General features: G+C 37.7%; 1 non-coding gene across 1 annotated transcript; it reads left to right on the top strand.

Moving 5' to 3' along the window:
- Nucleotides 1-3986: 3986 nt before the first annotated feature.
- Nucleotides 3987-4094, top strand: LOC112739812 (small nucleolar RNA R71). Its single transcript, XR_003170750.1, has one exon. It is a non-coding gene; the product is annotated as a small nucleolar RNA R71 (small nucleolar RNA).
- The last annotated feature ends 7840 nt before the right edge of the window (nucleotides 4095-11934 follow it).

Here is an 11934-nt window from a genome sequence, read left to right as displayed (position 1 = left end):
TATTCATAAACATCAACTTCAAAAGACATATGCACTGTTCAAGCATTCATTCAGAAAACAAAAAGTATTGTCACCACATCAAAATAATTAAACTAGTTTCAAGGATGAATTCGAAACCATGTACTTCTTGTTCTTTTGTAATTAAAACATTTTTCATTTAAGAGAGGTGATGGATTCATAGGACATTTATAACTTTAAGACATAGACACGTAAACACTAATGATCATATAGTAAAGACACAAACATAATTAAACATGAAGCATGGAAACCAAAAACAGAAAATAAATAGACAAGGAGATTAAGGAATGAGTCCACCTTAGTGAGGGTGGCATCTTCCTCTTCTTGAAGAACCAATGGTCCTTTTGAGCTCTTCTATGTCCCTTCCTTGTCTTTGTTGCTCCTCCCTCATAGCTCTTTGATCTTCTCTAATTTCATGGAGGATGATGGAATGCTCTTGGTGCTCCATCCTTAGTTTTCCCATGTTGGAGCTTAATTCTCCTAGGAAAGTGTTGATTTGCTCCCAATAGTTTTATGGAGGAAAGTGCATTCCCTGAGGCATCTCAGGGATTTCATGGTGGAAAATTTCCTCATGCTCTTGCTGAGGTCCATGATCTCTTGTTTGCTCCATCCTTTTCTTAGTGATGGGCTTGTCCTCTTCAATGAGGATCTCTCCCTCTATGTCAATTCCAGCCGAATTGCAGAGGTGGCATATGAGGTGAGGAAAGGCTAACCTTGCCCAATTGGAGGACTTGTCAGCCACCTTGTAAAGTTCTTGAGGTATAATCTCATGAACTTCCACCTCCTCTCCAATCATGATACTATGGATCATGATGGCTCGGTCTATAGTAACTTCAGACCAGTTACTAGTAGGAATGATTGAGCATTGAATGAACTCTATCCATCCCCTAGCCAATAGTTTGAGATCATGCCTTCTTAGTTGAACCGGCTTGCCTCTTGAGTCAATTTTCCATTGAGCTCCTTCCTCACATATGTCTATGAGGACTTGGTCCAACCTTTGATCAAAGTTGACCCTTCTTGTGTAGGGGCGTGCGTTCTCTTCCATCATTGGCAAGTTGAACGCCAGCCTTACATTTTCCGGACTGAAATCTAAGTATTTACCCCGAACTATGGTAAGCCAATGCTTTGGATTCGGGTTCACACTTTGATCATGGTTCCTAGTGATCCATGCGTTTGCATAGAAATCTTGAACCATTAGGATCCCGACTTGTTGAATGGGGTTGGTGAGAACTTCCCAACCTCTTCTTTGGATCTCAAGTCGGATCTCCGGATACTCATTCTTTTTGAGCTTGAAAGGAACCTCATGGATCACTTTCTTCTTGGCCACAACTTCATAGAAGTGGTCTTGATGGACCTTTGAGATGAATCTCTCCATCTCCTATGACTCAGAGGTGGAAGCAATTGCCTTCCCTTTCCTCTTTCTAGAGGTTTCTATGGCCTTAGGTGTCATAAATGGTTATGGAAAAATAAAAAGCTATGCTTTTACCACACCAAACTTAAAATGTTTGCTCGTCCCCGAGCAAAAGAAGAAAGAAAGAAGGAGAAGAAGAAGAGAAATAGAGGAGAGGGAGAGAGGGGTGTATTCAGCCAAGGGGAAGAAGAGAGGGTTGTGTTGTGTGAAAATAAAGAAGGAGTGAGGGGTTTATATAGGAGTGAGGGGGGTGTAGGATTCGGCCATTAGGGTTGGGTTTGGGAGGGAAATTAGTTTGAAATTTGAAGGTAGGTGGGGTTTATGGGGAAGAGAGGATGGATGTGAGTGGTGAAGAGGTGATGGGAAAGAGTGATTGAGGTGATTGGTGAAGGGTATTTAGGGAAGAGAGTTATGAAAATGTGTAAAGAGGAGAGAAGAAAAAGTGGGGATCCTGTGGGATCCACAGATCTTGAGGGGATCCTGTGGGGTCCACAGATCAAGTGGGGTCAAGGACTTAACATCCCTGCCCCAATTAGGCGTGTAAAACGCCCTTGCTGTGCAATCCTGGCGTTTAACGCCAGACTGCTGCCTGTTTCTGGCGTTAAACGCCCAAATGTAGCTTGTTTCTGGCGTTTAACGCCAGGCAGATGCTTGTTTTTTGGTGCCTGTTTCTGGCGTTAAACGCCAGACAGATGATTGTTTCTGGCGTTTAACGCCAGACTGCTCTTCCTCCAGGGTGTGCTGTTTTTCATTCTATTTTTCATTATGTTTTTGATTTCTCAGTAGTTTTTGTGACTTCACATGATCATCAACCTAAAAAAAACATAAAATAACAATAGAAAATAAATAAATATAATTAGATAACATTGGGTTGCCTCCCAACAAGCGCTTCTTTAATGTCAATAGCTTGACAGTGAGCTCTCATGGAGCCTCACAGATGTTCAGAGCATTGTTGGAACCTCCCAACACCAAACTTAGAGTTTGATTGTGGGGGGCTTTGGTTAACTCTGCAGTGAGAGAAGCTTTTCATGCTTCCTCTCCATGGTTACAGAAGGAGATCCTTGAGTCTTAAACACAAGGTTGTCCTCATTCAGTTGAAGGACCAACTCTCCTCTGTCAACATCAATCACAGCTCTTGCTGTGGCTAGGAAGGGTCTTCCAAGGATGATGGACTCATTCTCATCCTTCCCAGTGTTTAGGATTATGAAATCAGCAGGGATGTAAAGGCCTTCAACCTTTACTAACACGTCCTCTACTTGTCCATAAGCCTGTTTTCTTGAGTTGTCGGCCATCTCTAATGAGATTCTGGCAGCTTGCACCTCAAAGATCCCAAGTTTCTCCATTACAAAGAGTGGCATTAAGTTTATTCCTGACTCCAGGTCACACAAAGCCTTCTCAAAGGTCATGGTGCCTATGGTACAGGGTATTAAGAATTTGCCAGGATCCTGTTTCTTTTGAGGCAATTTCTGCCTATCCAATGCATTTAGTTCATTGGTGAGCAAGGGAGGTTCATCTTCCCAAGTCTCATTACCAAATAGCTTGGCATTCAGCTTCATGATTGCACCAAGGTATTTAGCAACTTGCTCTTCAGTAATGTCTTCATCCTCTTCAGAGGAAGAATACTCATCAGAGCTTATGAAGGGCAGAAGGAGGTTCAATGGAATCTCTATGGTCTCTAGATAAGTCTCATATTCCTTTGGTTCCTCAAAAGGATACTCCTTATTGGTCACTGAACGTCCCAGGAGGTCTTCCTCACTGGGATTCACGTTCTCCTCCTCCTCTTTGGGTTCGGCCACATCATGTAAGGCTATGGCCTTGCACTCTCTTTTTGGATTTTCTTCTGTATTGCTTGGGAGAGTACTTGGAGGGATTTCAGTGACTCTTTTACTCAGCTGGCCCACTTATGCCTCCAAATTCCTAATGGAGGACCTTGTTTCATTCATGAAACCCACAGTGGCCTTAGATAGATCAGAGACTATATTTGCTAAGCTAGATAGATTCTGCTCAGAATTCTCTGTCTGTTGCTGAGTGGATGAAGAAAAGGTTTGCTATTGCTAAACCTGTTTCTTCCACCATTATTAAAGCCTTGTTGAGGCTTTTGTTGATCCTTCCATGAGAAATTTGGATGATTTCTCCATGAGGGATTATAGGTATTTCCATAGGATTCACCCATGTAATTTACCTCTGCTATTGCAGGGTTTTCAGGATCATAAGCTTCTTCTTTAGAAGATGCCTCTTTAGTACTGTTGGATGATTCCTTCAATCCATTCAGACTCTGAGAGATCATATTGACTTGCTGAGTCAATATTTTATTCTGAGCTAATATGGCATTCAGAGTATCAATTTCAAGAATTCCTTTCCTCTGAGGCGTCCCATTATTGACATGATTCCTTTCAGAAGTGTACATGAACTGGTTATTTGCAACCATGTCAATGAGTTCTTGAGCTTCTGCAGGCATTTTCTTTAGGTGTATGGATCCACCTGCAGAATGGTCCAATGACATCTTTGATAATTCAGACAGACCATCATAGAATATATCCAGGATGGTCCATTCTGAAAGCATATCAGAAGGACACTTTTTGGTCAGTTCCTTATATCTCTCCCAAGCTTCATAAAGGGATTCACCTTCCTTTTGTCTGAAGGTTTGAACATTCACTCTAAGCTTACTAAGCTTTTGAGGAGGAAAGAACTTGGCTAAGAAAGCCGTGCCAGCTTATCCCAAGAGTTCAGGCTGTCTTTAGGTTGAGAGTCCAACCATATTCTAGCTTTGTCTCTTACAGCAAATGGGAAAAGCATAAGCCTGTAGACCTCGGGATCAACCCCATTGGTCTTAATAGTATCACAGATCTGAAAGAATTCAGTTAAGAACTGAAAGGGATCTTCGGATGGAAGTCCATAAAACTTGCAATTCTGTTGCATCAGAGAAACTAATTGAGGTTTCAGCTCAAAATTGTTTGCTCCAATGGCAGGGATTGAGATGCTTCTTCCATGTAACTGGAATTAGGTGCAGTAAAGTCACCAAGCATCTTTCTTGCATTGTTGTTATTTTCGGAAATGTCTCATTCTTTTTCGAAAATTTCTGTCAGATTTTCTCCAGAGAGTTGTGCTTTAGCTTCCCTTAGCTTCCTCTTCAGAGTTCTTTCAGGTTCAGGATCAGCTTCAACAAGAATGTTCTTATCCTTGTTCCTGCTCATATGAAAAAGAAGAAAACAGAAAAGAAGAGGAATCCTCTATGTCACAGTATAGAGATTCCTTTATGTGAGTAGAAGAAGAAAAGAAATTCAAACACAGAAAGAGGGAGAGGGTTCGAATTTTTAAGAAGAAGAGAAGTGTTAGTAGATAAATAAATAATTAGAAGGAGGTGAGAGAGAAGAATTTTCGAAAATTAAATAAATTAAAATAAAAAATATTTTTGTTTTTAATTTTAAATTAAAATTAGAATTCAAAAATTAAGAAAGAAAAATTGAATCAAATTAAATTAAATTTAAAACAATTAGTTAATTTAAAAAGGAATTTTGAAAAAGATGAAGGTGATTTTCGAAAATTAGAGATAGAATTAGTTAGGTAGTTTTGAAAAAAGATAAGAATTAAACAAAAAGATAGGATTAGTTTGAAAAAGATTTGAAAATCAATTTTTGAAAAGATAAGAGGTTAGAAAAGAAGTTAGAAAAGATTTTGAAATTGATTTTTTTAAAAGATGTGATTGAAACTTATTTTGAAAAAGATTTGAAAAAGAAATTTAAAAAGATTTGATTTTGAAAATTAAAGTTGATTACTTGACTAACAAGAAACAAAAAGATATGATTGAAAATTTAAAGATTGAACCTTTCTTAAGAGGCAAGTAACAAACTTAAAATTTTTGAATCAATCACATTAATTGTTAGCATTAATTTCGAAAATATGAAATAGAAATAAGAAAAAGATTTTGAAAATCAATCATAAAGTTTTCGAAAAAATGAAAGAAAAATGAAAAAGATTTGATTTTTGAAAAATATTTGAAAAAGATAGAATTTTTAAATTGAAAATTTGATTTGACTCGTAAGAAACAACTAGATTTTAAAATTTTTTGAAAAAGTCAACTCAAATTTTCGAATTTGATGAGAAGAAAAAGGGAAAGATAATTTTTTTTTTATTTTTGAATTTTTAATGATGAAAGAGAAAAACATCAAAAAGACTCAAAACATGAAAATTATGAATCAAAACAAGAAAAATATGCAAGAACACTTTGAATGCAAAGATGAACACCAAGAACAATTTGAAGATCATGATGAACATCAAGTATGTATTTTTGAAAAATTTTCAATAAAAGAAAACATGCAAGACACCAAACTTAGAAATTTTTAATATTTAGACACTAATAATTCAAGAATGCATATTAAAAACAAGAAAAGACACAAACAAGAAATTTTAAAGATCAAACAAGAAGACTTATCAAGAACAACTTGAAGATCATGAAGAACAAGAAAGAAGCTCAATGCATGTGTTCTTCAAAAATTTAAGAAAAGTTAAAAGTATGCAATTGACACCAAACTTACAATCAGACACTAGACTCAAACAAGAAACATCAAATTATTTTTGATTTTATGATTTTGTTAATTTTTTTTCGAAAATTATTTTGGAAAAACAAAAAAGAAGAAATTTTTTTTTCAAAAATAAGAAATAAAAAGCTTAAAATTAAAATAAAATTACCTAATCTGAGCAACAAGATGAACCGTCAGTTATCCAAACTCGAACAATCCCCGGCAACGGCGCCAAAAACTTGGTGCGAGAAATCGTGACGGTTCCATTCCTTGGTAACGGCGCTAAAAACTCAATACGCACGTTCATAATCTTAGTTCTTTGTCACAACTTTGCACAACTAACCAGCAAGTGCACTGGGTCGTCCAAGTAATAAACCTTACGTGAGTAAGGGTCGATCCCACGGAGATTGTCGGCTTGAAGCAAGCTATGGTCACCTTGTAAATCTCAGTCAGGCAGATTCGATTGATTATTGAGATTTAATAATTAAAAGATAAATAAAACGTAAATTAAAGATAGAGATACTTATGTAATTCATTAGTGAGAGTTTCAGATAAGCGTATAGAGATGCGTTCGTTCCTCCTGAACCTCTGCTTTCCTATTGTCTTCATCGAATCATTCATACTCCTTTCTATGGCAAGCTGTATGTTAGGCATCACCGTTGTCAATGGCTACATCCTGTCCTCTCAGTGAAAATGGTCCAATGCGCTGTCACTGCATGGCTAATCATCTGTCGGTTCTTGATCATACTGGAATAGGATCCATTGATCCTTTTGCGTCTGTCACTACGCCCAGCACTCGCGAGTTTGAAGCTCGTCGCAGCCATCCCTTCCTAGATCCTACTCGGAATACCACAGACAAGGTTTAGACTTTTCGGATCTCAAGAATGGCCGTCCATGGATTCTAACTTATACCACGAAGACTCTGATTAAGGAATCCCAGAGATATTCATTCAATCTAAGGTAGAACGGAAGTGGTTGTCAGGCACGCGTTCATAGTTGGGAATGATGATGACTGTCACGATCATCACATTCATATTGAGGTGCGAATGAATATCTTAGAATCGGAATAAGCTTGAATTAAATAGAAAAACAATAGTACTTTGTATTAATTCGTGAGGAATAGTAGAGCTCTACACCTTAATCTATGGTGTGTAGAAACTCTACCGTTGAAAATACATAAGTGATGAAGGTTCAGGCATGGCCGAATGGCCAGCCCCCAAACGTGATCAAAGGATCAAAAGATAATCCAAAGATGATCCGAAGATGTTCCCAAGATGTAAATACAATAGTAAAAAGTCCTATTTATACTAAACTAGTTACTAGGATATACAGAAATGAGTAATTGATGCAGAAATCCACTTTCGGGGCCCACTTGGTGTGTGCTTAGGCTAAGCATTGAGCTTTACACGTCTAGAGGCTTCTCTTGGAGTTGAACTCCAGTTTGTAACCTGTTTCTGGCGTTTAACTCCACTTTGCAACCTGTTTCTGGCGTTTAACTCCAGAATGCAGCATGGAACTGGCGTTGAACGCCAGTTTTTGTCGTCTAAACTCGGGAAAAAGTATGGACTATTACATATTGCTGGAAAGCCCTGGATGCCTACTTTCCAACGCAATTGAGAGCGCATCATTTGGAGTTCTGTAGCTCCAGAAAATCCACTTTGAGTGCAGGGAGGTCAGAATCCAGCAGCATCTGTAGTCCTTCTTCAACCTCTGAATCTGATTTTTGCTCAAGTCCCTCAATTTCAGCCAGAAAATACCTAAAATCATAGAAAAACACACAAACTCATAGTAAAGTCCAGAAATGTGATTTTTATTTAAAAACTAATAAAAATATACTAAAAACTAACTAAATTATACTGAAAACTATGTAAAAACAATCCCGAAAAGCGTATAAATTATCCGCTCATCAGTAATCCTCCTGGGCTCTACCATATTACCTGCACGTAAATCAACTGAATCAGTAGTAGAGGAGCTTGTTTCTTTCTCAAATGGCGCTTCAGATTCGCCCTCAGATGAGACTGGTGAATTGATAGTAACCACTTTACCACCCTCAGAGGCTAACCGATGCCGAGCTCGCCTAATACGCTGGTTTAGATTTTTCTTATTTTAATTTTGAAAAGAATAAGAGGAGATCAGATTTTAGTTTACTTACCAGATATTGTTATGGTAACAAAAAAGGTCATGCTACATGTTTCATTGTATGTTTAAATTTTAATAATTTTAGTTAATATTTAATTAAACCGGTTAAACCCTGGTCGAACTTTTAAACCAGTGAACCGGTTCATTGACTGGTCCAGTTCTCGCAACCTTGCTTTTTAATAAGTTACAACTGTGTAATAAATTATGAGTCCTGTTAGGGAGCTAATGGCTTATTTGTACAATGTGTACAATGGGCTATATGAGTTACAAAATGAACATCACCCAATATATTAATAATAACCATCCGATACTAGGGATAATAAATATCTCATGTCATAAAACCACTCATCCCAAAAACTAAAGCTGATTTTGGGGTTCATGACGTGGCGAAAATTAGCCGATTAAGAAATTAATATAAGAAATACGTTGCAAGTACAATTCTTAACCAGCAAAAATTCGCTTATCAATTTAGAAGGGTTGTCATAAATTTTGGAATAAAAATACTGGGAGTAGAAATCCCAGGTCGTCTCCCAACGAGGTGACAAAAGAGTGCTATCTTATTAATTAGGAGTTTTTCGAAAATTTTTAAGAGTTGGAGAACAGAAAAGTAAATGATTGTAAATTAAAGCAATGAAAATTAGCGAGAAAATTTATATAATCAAATAAAAACCTTGACCGGGGGTAGATTAATTGGAAGTTCTATCCTTGTGGGATTTTCTCAAGTGTAGTATCAAGAGGTTATTGTTTTCACTTAGTTAACCCTTACTAAATAAAGGAAAGTCAAGTGATTGAGCTAACTCTTATTCGCAAGTCCTAATCCTCTCCCTTGGGAAGGATTAGCGTTAGTAAATAGAGAATTAGCCAACAACTTCCAATTTAACTAATCACTTGAGCATTCCAACTCAAGGGTCTCCTTTTAATCAAACCCCAAGTCAAGTTGGGAGTCTACTCCATTGACATGAAAGTTACTTGCATAGAATTAAAAAGGAAATAAAAGGAAGACATGATAAACAATAACTGAAAATTAATTAAAAGTAAAAATAGTTCTTTGCATTAATAAATGCCAAAATGCAACATCCTTATCTGAACAAGGTTAAAGGGCAATTAAAAAGTAAAGGAATAAGAAAACAAACTAGAATAATGGAACTTCAACGGAGGTATTGACTCTTCTCAATATCCAAAGCAAAAGCATCAAAAGCATAAAAACTAGAAATCTATGGATGTGAAAAAAAACCTAGAGGAAGTAGTAATTTCTTCTCTAAGATTCAAAACTAAAACTAAAAACTATGCGAATGAGAATGTCTGTTGAGTCTCTGCCTGTCCCCTGGCTCTAGTATGTGTTTCTGGGCCGAAAACTGGGTCCAAACTCAGCCCAAAATTGCCCCCAGCGTATTCTGCATTTTCTGCAGGTAGCGCATGTCACGCGTGCGCGTCGTTTGGCGATTTTCCTTGTCACGCGTACGCGTTAGGCACGCGCACGCGTCAACGTGTGAACTTCAAATTAACGTGCACGCGTGAGCCATTCGTGCGCGTCGCTCCTCGCTGGTTGTCTACTTTATTTCTTGTGCTCCTTCCATTTTTGCAGGCTTCCTTCCCATCCTTTAAGCCATCCCTGCCCTATAAAGCCTGAAAACACTTAACGCACAGATCACGGCATCGAATGGTATAAAGGGGGATTAAAAACATACAATTTAAAGGCTTAGGAAACAAGTTTTAAATCATAGAACAAAACTAGGAAGGAATTGTAAAATCATGCAAATAGTATGAATACGTGTGCAAAGACCTGATAAAAACCACTCAATTGAGCACAAGATAAACCATAAAATAGTGGTTTATCAGTTCACCAAGGATCGAACTCTTGACCTTTTGAATCTAGAGCTGTAATACCATGTCATGATATCACTCATCCCAGAAGCTTACACTGTTGGAAAAAGGTAACACTAATGGTTATATCTTTAATACTCCCTAAACCTTCATTGTGCGCATTGTACAAATATTCCATTGACTCCCCAAACTTTTCCATAAATTATAAATTCTTTATAAATAATTCTTAATATCATACCGTTATGAAGAGATATAACCTTTTAAACATGATTTTTAATGTATTTTGAATTGAAATTTATTAATTGCATGCATCAATAAAATGCAAAAAAAAAAAAATACAAAAAAAATTACATGACATTAAATTTATAGCTAAATCTGCAATAAAGTTTTACAACAAAATACGCTTCAATAAAATTATATTTTCTTAAATAAATAAAATAAATATTTTATTTACTGAAATAAGTAATTTGTAATGTTTTGACTAAAATGCATCGAATCTCTTATCTCTTTTACAGTGTAAATGAGATAATATTATACGTATATTGTTTACATTAAAAGCACATAAAAATGAAGTGTATATATCGTTTACAGTGTAAACGAGATACGTATAATATTATCTCGTTTACAGTGTAAACGAGATACCTAAATAATTATGACGTTTACACTATAAACGAGAAACATAATGATAAATTTTCAAATATCTCACTACTTTTTATCTACATATTTCTTCCGAAAATAAGCCAAAATATCTAGTAGTAGTGGATATTGGGTTGTAAGTGTGTATTCGAATTACCGTATGAGAAATAGTGATAATGGAGTGATATTTGAGTGTGAGAATCCCATTCTATTGCGTACCCAGTGAGTAAATTTTTTGTCTAAGCTGAAGAGTCTGATATTGAGTAGTGTCGGTGGTAGCGGGAAAAAAGAGATCAGAAAGGTTAGGTATAGGTTGCTAGCACTGATGGAAAATGGAATTTTCGATTTCGTCTGTTTTGGCTCTATGGCGACGAGCATGTGCGCCTGGTGTGCCACGCCCACTTGAACTCCCTTAACACGCCCTCTATCTTGAGATGGCGTGCCACGCCTTCAAGCACATCCATTTATGTAGTCCTGTTGTGGCACTCATATTACACGCCCTAGACACGCCTTTGTTGGAGAAGTCTGGGAGTGCTTTTGAACTTCTGACCTAGCGTGCCACGCCCTTAACACGCCCGTGGACACACTTGTGTTGGGAGACTGGCGTGCCACGCCCTTGAAAATCACGTGGCCATGCCTGTGTTGTTTGCCTCAAGACCCCTTTTCTGGAAATTAGGCCTGGCGTGCCATGCCCTTGGCACGCCCTTGTTGAAGGTTGGCGTGCCATGCTTTCGAGCATGCTCGTGGACACGTCCTTGTTGAAGGTTGGTATGCCACGCCTTCGAGCACGCCTAGTGGCACGCCCTTGATAATGAGTTCTAAGGTCTTCTCTACAACGTTGGCGTAGCGTGCCATGCCACGGCCACGTTTAGGGCACGCCCTATATGGGGAATAGGCGTGCCATGCCTAGGGACACGCCAGCTCTAGCTTCACGTCATAGTGTTCTCTGGTGTTGATGAGCGGATAATTTATACGCTTTTTGGCATTGTTTTTAGTATGTTTTTAGTAGAATCTAGTTACTTTTAGGGATGTTTTCATTAGTTTTTATGTTAAATTCATATTTCTGGACTTTACTATGAGTTTGTGTATTTTTCTGTGATTTCAGGTATTTTCTGGCTGAAATTGAGGGACTTGAGCAAAAATCAGATTCAGAGGTAGAAGAGGGACTGCTGATACTGTTGGATTCTGACCTCCCTGCACTCAAAGTGAATTTTCTGGAGCTACAGAACTCAAAATGGCGCGCTTCCAATTGCGTTGGAAAGTAGACATCCAGGACTTTCCAGCAATATATAATTGTCCATACTTTGGTCGAGTTTAGATGACGTAAAAGGGCGTTGAACGCCAGTTCTACGCTGCTGTCTGGAGTTAAACGCCAGAAACAAGTCA

Source organism: Arachis hypogaea, chromosome 13 (genome assembly GCF_003086295.3).
Source record: "Arachis hypogaea cultivar Tifrunner chromosome 13, arahy.Tifrunner.gnm2.J5K5, whole genome shotgun sequence".
Lineage (NCBI taxonomy): Eukaryota > Viridiplantae > Streptophyta > Magnoliopsida > Fabales > Fabaceae > Arachis > Arachis hypogaea.
The sequence above is the reverse complement of the archived record's forward strand: the minus strand, read 5'-3'. Positions and strand labels throughout refer to the sequence as shown.